This window comes from Nerophis lumbriciformis, linkage group LG31, assembly GCF_033978685.3.
Source record: "Nerophis lumbriciformis linkage group LG31, RoL_Nlum_v2.1, whole genome shotgun sequence".
Taxonomy (NCBI): domain Eukaryota; kingdom Metazoa; phylum Chordata; class Actinopteri; order Syngnathiformes; family Syngnathidae; genus Nerophis; species Nerophis lumbriciformis.
In genome coordinates, this window is record NC_084578.2 from 19,492,501 (window position 1) to 19,502,734 (window position 10,234).

General features: G+C 37.3%; 1 protein-coding gene across 6 annotated transcripts in view; it reads left to right on the forward strand.

The window, feature by feature from the left end:
• Window positions 1–9,810, forward strand: part of cfap65 (cilia and flagella associated protein 65) — a 51,653-nt gene extending 41,843 nt beyond the window's left edge. For 5 of the 6 annotated variants that reach the window (XR_009811395.1, XM_061926496.1, XM_061926498.1 and 2 more), the window contains one exon: window positions 1–2,821. This exon is cut by the window's left edge. The gene's annotated coding sequence lies outside the window, so the exon portion shown is untranslated. Of the gene's footprint in view, window positions 2,822–9,386 lie in introns of those variants that run through there. The other variant, XR_009811396.1, reaches the window with a different exon arrangement.
• Window positions 9,811–10,234: the final 424 nt, after the last annotated feature.

Consider the following 10,234-nt stretch of genomic DNA (forward strand, 5'->3'; position numbering starts at 1 on the left):
CCACAAGCTTCTGGTTGAATTTTTGACCACTCCTCTTGACAAAATTGGTGCAGTTCAGCTAAATTTGTTGGTTTTCTGACATGGACTTGTTTCTTAAGCATTGTCCACACATTTAAGTCAGGACTTTGGGAAGGCCATTCTAAAACCTTAATTCTAGCCTGATTTAGCCATTCCTTTACCACTTTTGACGTGTGTTTGGGCTCATTGTCCTGTTTGAACACCCAACTGCACCCAAGACCCAACCTCCGGGTTGATGATTTTAGGTTGTCCTGAAGAATTTGGAGGTAATCCTCCTTTTTCATCGTACCATTTACTCTCTGTAAAGCACCAGTTCCATTGGCAGCAAAACAGGCCCAGAGCATAATACTACCACCACCATGCTTGACGGTAGGAATGGTGTTCCTGGGATTAAAGGCCTCACCTTTTCTCCTCCAAACATATTGCTGGGTATTGTGGCCAAACGGCAACATTTAAGTTTAGTCTAAATCCACAGCCAATCCCTTTTTCTTTCCAGGCTGGTTCGTTGGCTGTTTCTAACCCATATTGAGTAAGCAAAATAGACAACAATTGGTGAATGGCGAGAAAAGAAACACGTTGTAGGGGGCTCTGCCTCTCCAAAGTGGCTTTGTTTCCTGTACTCCACAGGAAGTGATGTCATTAAAACGGCAGTGACCTAAGGTTTCCAGCGGCACTACAAAATGAATACATGAATGAAGCGTTCTTTACACCTGGGATAAATGTATCGTCACACTCTTACTCTTAACACACTCCATATATGGAGTTGCTATTAAACATGCTTTACAACTATAACATTCTTGCTTTTTTAGTATTAACTCAATGCACCACATACAGTTCCAGGAAATAAACATATTTAAATGTTTACTTTATCGTAAAACTATTAACAGAAAAGAAAACCAAATCAGTTGTACAAACCCCGTTTCCATATGAGTTGGGAAATTGTGTCAGATGTAAATATAAACGGAATACAATGATTTGCAAATCATTTTCAACCCATATTCAGTTAAATATGCTACAAAGACAACATATTTGATGTTCAAACTGATAAACTATTTTTTTTTTGCAAATAATCCTTAACTTTAGAATTTGTGCCAGCAACACGTGACAAAGAAGTTGGGAAAGGTGGCAATAAATACTGATAAAGTTGAGGAATGCTCATCAAACACTTATTTGGAACATCCCACAGGTGAACAGGCAAATTGGGAACAGGTGGGTGCCATGATTGGGTATAAAAGTAGATTCCATGAAATGCTCAGTCATTCACAAACAAGGATGGGGCGAGGGTCACCACTTTGTCAACAAATGTGTGAGAGAAATTGTTAAACAGTTTAAGAACAACATTTCTCAACCAGCTATTGCAAGGAATTTAGGAATTTCACCATCTACGGTCCGTAATATCATCAAAGGGTTCAGCGAATCTGGAGAAATCACTGCACGTAAGCAGCTAAGCCCGTGACCTTCGATCCCTCAGGCTGTACTGCATCAACAAGCGACATCGGTGTGTAAAGGATATCACCACATGGGCTCAGGAACACTTCAGAAACCCACTGTCAGTAACTCCAGTTGGTCGCTACATCTGTAAGTGCAAGTTAAAACTCTCCTATGCAAGGCGAAAACCGTTAATCAACAACACCCAGAAACGCCTTCGGCTTTGCTGGGCCTGAGCCCATTTAAGATGGACTGATGCAAAGTGGAAAAGTGTTCTGTGGTCTGACGAGTCCACATTTCAAATTGTTTTTGGAAACTAGATGTCGTGTCCTCCGGACCAAAGAGGGAAAGAACCATCCGGATTGTTATAGGCGCAACAATGATGTGATGGTATGGGGGTGTATTAGTGCCCAAGACATGGGTAACTTACACATTTGTGAAGGCGCTATTAATACTTTATGGTACATACAGGTTTTGGAGCAACATATGTTGCCATCCAAGCAATGTTACAATGGACGCCCCTGCTTATTTCAGCAAGACAATGCCAAGCCACGTGTTACATCAACGTGGCTTCATAGTAAAAGAGTGCGGGTACTAGACTGGCCTGCTTGTAGTCCAGACCTGTCTCCCATTGAAAATGTGTGGCGCATTATGAAGCCTAAAATACCACAACGGAGACCCCCGGACTGTTGAACAACTTAAGCTGTGCATCAAGCAAGAATGGGAAACAATCCACCTGAGAAGCTTAAAAAATGTGTCTCCTCAGTTCCCAAACGTTTACTGAGTGTTGTTAAAAGGAAAGGCCATGTAACACAGTGGTGAACATGCCCTTTCCCGACTACTTTGGCACGTGTTGCAGCCATTAAATTCTAAGTTAATTATTATTTGCAAAAAAATAATAAAGTTTATGAGTTTGAACATCAAATATCTTGTCTTTGTCGTGCATTCAATTGAATATGGGTTGAAAAGGATTTGCAAATCATTGTATTCCGTTTATATTTACATTAACACAATTTCCCAACTCATATGGAAACGGGGTTTGTATTATCATGAGAATCATGTTATGGCTAGGACAAGCCACATTCCACCTTTCACAATGTAATTAGAACACACACGCGGTTATATATCGACCCTAATAATTAAACATGTCACACAATTTTGTCTACCCTATGAAAAAAAAAAATAGACAGTGATACAAAGTAAAAACAAATAACACACTCATGTTGTATTAACATTAAATTGTTTATTCATTTTCAAACTTAATGTTGCGGTGTGGTAATATGAAAAGTCATCTGTTTTTGGTTAAAAAAATAATTTTCATTTTTCTATATGAAATATAAAATGGAAATATAACCGTTTTTTAATTGTGTTATTGCTCTTCAACACTGAGAAAGAAGTTTTGATTTTTTTTTTTTCAAAATAAAATTCAAATTAACCAATTGTTTTTATTTTTGAATTCCAATTCATGTCGGGGAAATTCAATGAACCAAAACTTTCACTGACCCGATCGACACACCTGCCTCTGCTCTGTAATTAGGAAACTCACATGTTGACAGTTAGTTACCATCGCAGGAGTTTGTTTGCCAGACGTGTTTTCTATGTTGTATTTTGATTGGCTGCACGACTCCTGATTGGTGGACATCTGAAGAAAAATTCAGTGACTTTTACTTAAAATATTGGAATCACATAGAAAATAAATAACACATGTTAGAGGACCTTTAATAATAATTTTGTATTAGAAATTTGCTTTTTTAATTTTTAATAACGATACCTTACCTGACCGCACTGCAGCGGTGCAAGTGTAACAAGTGTATGCTCTCATAATGCCCACCAGATGGCAGCATACACAAGCAAACTGGCAATTATTGCTCTCACTCTTAATGTGCTTTGACTTTCTTTTTAATGTCCTGTGCTTGGACTCCATTAAATTGGTGTATTTTTAGTAATACATTTTTGTGCAATAGGGCTGATCTTTGGCTAAATTGTGGCCATAAGCAGAATTTTATCTGGAACCCCCACCCCTGAGCTACAACAACGTTTTTTTTTTTAATTGGCGTGAACTATCTTTATACTATTTCAATCAAACTTAAATTTAAATTTAATTGGATGCATGTTTTGGACTAAAATTACATAATGGGAAATAAATTGTTCAATAAATAAAAAATAAAAAATTATAATAATATTATTATAATATTATAATGGATAATACTTTTGTTATAGTTTGTTTGCATGGCAAGACGCTTGCAATCATGCCCTGCGCCACAGACGACAGTAACGATGTGGATGGAAATTTGCTATTCTTATCGGTGGTGGAGCAGAGAGGGGCTTGGATAATTTTGCTGTAACATATCATCTAAAGCACCCTATCATTCATTGATTGCTGTTTTACGTGCATCTATTGATGCAACATGGGGGCCCCTACTGAACGTGGGGCCCAAACTCACAGCACGTGATATAAGTATGGGGCAGCCCTAGTTAGATAGATACTATTCTTTTTTTTTTTGTTCAGCAATAGAAGACACAAACAGTACATATTGAAAATATACAGACACATTAAGGCACCTACATAAATTGGGCTTATTTAAAACAACCTAAATTCCTCCAATAAAGATAACTTAAGGGCTTTTGTACTTTTTACCATCCTCCAAGATTTTATTAAACCAATGAACTACATTATATTGCCAAAAGTCTTTGGCCACCTGCCTTAACTCTCATATGAACTTGAAGTGCCATCCCATTCCTAGCCCATAGGGTTCAATATGATGTTGGTCCACCTTTTGCAGCTATTACAGCTTCAACTCTTCTGGGAAGGCTGTCCACAAGGTTGCGGAGTGTGTTTATAGGAATGTTCCACCATTCTTCCAAAAGAGCATTGGTGAGGTCACACACTGATGTTGGTCGAGAAGGCCTGGCTCTCAGTCTCCGTTCTAATTCATCCCAAAGGTGTTTTATCGGGTTCAGGTCAGGACTCTGTGCAGGCCAGTCAAGTTCACAGAGGGATTTTTCTCCTGCAAATGTTTCAAACGTTGCAAGTGAAGAAGGTGTTTCCAGTAGTGATGAAGACAACTCCAGGAACTCAACAATAATCTGATTGGCCATATTTGGACAAGTACATGCACTCAAGGAAAACAATGCCGACAACCTTTGTTTTTATTTGTTTAGTCTGTATTCCGAAAAACTAGTAGCTTACTACATTTTCTAAGTAGCTTGCCCAACGCCGCAGATTTGTACCAAAACTGTTTTTAGTATTAAATGATATCATACTTGATTGTGTCTAAACAGTAAATTGTAGAAATATTATTATTTTAATAATACAAATTATTACTATTATAGGTAGTAATGCCAATACTTCTCATTAACGTTGTGGAAGTCGCTTCCTAGCGGTCCCACTGACAGACACTTCACAGGACCCAAGCGTGACGTTTTTAACAAAGTTTTAATGCACATAGGTTTTTAGCAAAGTCTTTCTTCCGCAGAACGTGACCTTTCAGTCACGTCCGTGTCCTCTCTCTCTCCTCCTGCTCCCGGCCGCTCACTATTAAAGACAACAGATGATTAGATTAACACATACCACCTGTGAAATCTAATCACCTGCCAGCTGTGTCTCGCCGTCAGCACTGCCACACCCCCGTCTGATGGAGCTCTGTCCTCAGCACCATGGACAGAGGCGGTGACCTTTTCTCCTGCAGGCAGCGCTGGCAACATCTTCCTCCACAAACGTGTTATTTATTAATGGTAACAGGGTCCATCATTACATTGCACCAACAATGTTGTTGTATAAAAACACACTAAAATGTAGCACTGTCAACTGGTACAACAAAAGACTTCCATATCGTAAGTATTCCATTTAAACATCAACAATCACAATTCAAGTCGTGTAAATGATATCTTCAGCTCAATTCTGATCACCCGAGCTTGGTTTATGAACAATACAACAAACATAAACCATTATTTATTAGATTATCTTGTAATATTACTGCCTTTTTTACATCATGGCCGGGGGACTACAGATGAAAACTAGCCTTCTGGCTAATTCTTGCTTTTTTAACCATGTGTAGTCGTGTGTTTTATGAAATTGCATTGTCCCATTGCATCATAAATTAATCTTAATTTAAAAAAAAAAAAATCCAAACATAATAAATCATGCGAAACAAAACCAAAGTACTTCTAACAAATAGAACACATTTTGACATGGACAAACAATAAAAAAAAACAATTTCTATAGATTAAAATGTCTGATATTTATTTTTTCTGATTTAACTCTTAAAATTGTAAAACAAGCAACCTTACATTTCGACGACATTAGCTATACAAATATTGCAATCCAAACCTTAAAACAGGTTAACTCTCAAAAAGAGCAAAATACTTGTGTAAAACTTGCTACTGTTTATGGCAGGGATTTTCAACTACATAATGCAGAGAGCCACAGTTTCAAGGGCTCAGGGGCCGGATATCGAAATTTGGATATCTTGTCAGAGAGTGCCTCCGCAGGTTATATTCCTTTGAGACTGTTTACTGAATTGCAAAGTAAACGTATCACATTTCACACTGCACTGTTAATAAGTTAATTATTCTACCCTCGTAGAATAATAGGGGTAGGGTATTAAAAGGGGTAGGGTAATAAACGTCTCAATCAATCAATCAATCGTTACTCGTTTCCAGCGTGTGCAGGTCGACAGATAGTCGACAGCATGAAGAAACAAGCTCCAGAAGTTTTGTTGACAATTGGTGTTCCATCTTTTGAAGTCTTTTCCTTCATCAGTTTTTTTTCTTCCTTTTGATTTGATTTATTTAGGTTTCTAAGACTGAAAATATAAACATAGAATAAACATTACAAAAGTATAACGTCCATTGTGTATTTCACATGAATGAAATATAAGGTTTTAGTATTAATACGTTCACACAATAAACGACAGATTTACGCATAGAGAAATTAAACATCCACAGCAAATATTGGAGATGTGGCTCAACACAATCAAACCTAAAATGAGCTTTGATGGCCAGAATTAGACTTAGACTAAGACAAACTTTATTGATCCACAAGGGAAATTGTTCCACGCAGTAGCTCAGTTTCAAAGGATGGAAAGGGTAAGGATTAGAGATGCGCGGTTTGCGGACACAACCGCGGATTCGGCGGATTATCCGCGGATCGGGCGGATGAAATTTAAATAAATAAGATTTTATCCGCGCCGCGGGTCGGGTCGGGCGGATTAATGAGATTTTTTTTTTTTTTTTTTTTTTTTTTGCGGGTGGCAGTTAAACCAATTCGGAAATATATATACATAGTTAAATGTTGTTAGCCACATACGAAAAACGAGCAGCACTCTTTGAAACAGGCAATTATTTATCAGCAGGCACCTGCAGCATATGCCACATCAGAAGAAGAAAAAAAAAATGGCAACACCGGCAGCAAAGGTGGTACGCGACAAACTAAAAAAGGGAATACTAAAGACCAGGGAAAAAAAGGCCAGAAAAGTTCAGCGTGGACTCGTTTTTATGAGGTTGTAAATCAGGATGACAGCAATGCTGGCTACGTGAGTTGCAAGAGCTGCGACGCTGTGTACGTCTACGACAGTCATAAAACCGGGACATCAAACATGGTGCATGGTGCGAAAAAAGGACTTCTTTCATTTAAGGTTTGTGATAAACCATCAAACTCATTCGTTAAAAGGACTCTATAGTAATATAAAGCGAATTTTTCTGGACATTATCATGCAAGAAAAGTTTATTTTTGGGACCGCGTAATGATTTTTAAAGGTTGCATTACAAACATGTAACTGTCCCATGTGATCAGCCAGTGCGATTGGAAGTCCATGCTCAATTATTGCCTCCGTAAATAAAACTTCGGCATTTATCACATCCAAAGAATCTGTTTGGGCGACGAAAAACGTTGAAAGTTTTCCACTTGTATCGCTAGCAACGGCATTAGACTTGTGTTTTTTTGTCCCAAAGTGGTCTTTTACATCGCTAATTCCTCCGTGTCCGATCGAAAAATCTTGTCTGCACAAGGTGCAATTCGCGTAGTTTTCACCCTTTTTTTTTTTTAAATTAATGAAAAACCGTATTTTTTATCACTGCAACTGTAACCCGGAATAGGTTGATGAAAACCGTACGAATTACGGGAAAACCGGAGTAGTTGGCAGGTGCCTCACTAATGCCTTGCATCGTCTATATTAGATATAACGGGCGGGTGCGGGCGGATGGCGGGCGGATGCAGTTCTATTCAAACGTTACATCGGGTGGATGGCGGATGGTTGACGACTTTCTGATGCGGTTGCGGATGAAATATTTGCCTATCCGCGCATCTCTAGTAAGGATGGAAAGGGTAATGCAGGTATTCAGTAGACTAAAAATGTACCATAGTAGCAATATAAAATATAACATATATGTAATATTTACATATTATATATACAGTATATATAATATATACTGATATATTTTATATAATGTATACAATATATAACAAATCCCAATGACCATGTACAATATCTTACAGTCTTACAATCTCAGACAAAAAAACAACACAACCACGAATACAAAAGACATCAGGAAGTCAGCAATTTCAATACATTCATGCTTTGTTCAGTCTTTTTTCAAAAGTCAGATTTTCCTGATTTACTTAGATTTTTTTCAGGGTCGATAGTGCCATCTTCTTCTATTCACTCACAGCTGCTTCATTGTGACATATGCCTTGCTATTGCCCCCCGCGGGGTGGCTGAAGTACTGCGTGCATGGGCAACCCTAGTTCGAATAGTTTCATCAAGCCTATTTGGGTGATGTTCGGCAGCCAAATGAAAAGCTTTGGCGGGCCGTACGCACCAGTTGAATAGGCCTGGTTTATGTGTTTATGTGGATTATTATTGCTGAAAAAAATAAAATACTGGAAAATAAACACAAACAAACTCAGTAATGGCTATTTACTCTAACTGTAATACCACAAACCTTAACTATGACGTCAAAAGAGCCATTTTGGACCAAAAATACAAAAAACAAATCTGTCTGGAGCCGCAAACAATTAAAAGCCATATATAAGTCTTATAATGAAGGCAACACATGATGTGTCTATATTAGTTATATTAGCCTACTATCAAAATGACTTTAAAAGTCTTTTATAAGTGTTATAATGAAGGCAACATGACGTAAGTGTCTATATTAGCTATAATAGCCCACTATCAAAATGACTATGTGTCACAGGCTGAAGCAAATCTTCGTTGACAAAAATGGTTAAATTTAATATTTATTCTACACATTTTTACAACATTAGAAACCATTAGTAAATCAGAGGCTACTCAGAAGGTGAGATAACTCCTGGAAATGACTGGCTTTTAATGGCCAAAGGTATAGATGTGTGTGTCCAAGTTAAAGGAAACGATAGGCTGTCTTCTTTTAATAGATTTATTACAATCTTTGGCAAGCTAGGTAATGTTTGCTGTGGTCTGGAACAACATGGCACACAAACAACAGATAATGTGTCATGAGACATGCAAATATAAATTATATACAGAGAGGATAAAAATGAAGGATATCAAATGAGCTCAACTATACCTACAAATGAGGCATAATGATGCAAAATGTACATACAGCTAGCCTAAATAGCATGTTAGCATTGATTAGCTTGCAGTCATGCACTGACCACATATGCCTGATTAACACTCCAGACAAGTCAGAAACATCAGCAAAGCGCACCTATGTGCATTCGCGCACAGTATAAAACATTTGGTGGACAAAATGAGACAAAGAAGGAGTGGAAAATTTTACATGTAAACAAACTGTTGCGTCACAGTCAACACTATTGTGGGTTCGAGAACCGCCAAAATTAGTAGGACCCCCGCCCTAAACAACACCCAGTTCCCGCCATTATGACAAATTGAACATTTTTAGTAAGTTTCAAAAGTTTGCTTCGAAGAATACATAACTTATTTTTTTCATTTTTTTTTCAGAAACTCAACTTTTTCTGGTGGCATGTTTGATGACTGATGATGTACTCATGTGCAAGCAAAGCTTGCTCTCAATGCCATTTGTCTGAACGCCATATTTCCATTTTCTCCCTTCCAAGAGATTTTCTTGGCCACGCTATCACAACAAATGTGTGTCTGGATGTTCCAGGTAACATGCTTGATGGCCTTTCCCCCAGTGGAACCCAGGTCATTAAAAATAAAGGCAAATTATAGCAAAAAATTATATGTTTTCTATTGCATCACTGAAAATGTACTTACAATTTTAGAGACACTTGAATCATCAACAATTTAACATCTACATTAGGGGTGCATGATAATTATCGGGTCGACTCTGTGAATTTTGAGGTAATTTTTTTTGTTATTTATTGTATATATTATATAAAATATCATATAATATATCAGTATATATTAGCTACTGTATATATAATATGTAAATATTACATATATGTTATATTTTATATTGCTACTATGGTAAATTTTTAGTGTACTTATTACCTGCATTATCCTTTCCATCTTTACCCTCTCTATCCTTTGAAACTGAGTGGATCAATAAAGTTTGTCTAAGTCTAAGATGAAAAATGGGGGAGTTGTGGATTCTTGAAGAATGTCCCATTGATTTCAATAGGAATTTCCGAAAAATGTGGGAATTTTGGGAAAAGTGGGAATTTGAAAATGGTAAAAAAAACTTGAATGGTCTGAATGAGTTGAAATGGTCGGTGTTGGAATTTTTCAAATCGGTCGAGAAATGTTGAAGTAGTAACATTTTTAATTGAGAAATGGTATTCAATCAATCAATCAATCAATGTTTATTTATATAGCCCTAAATCACA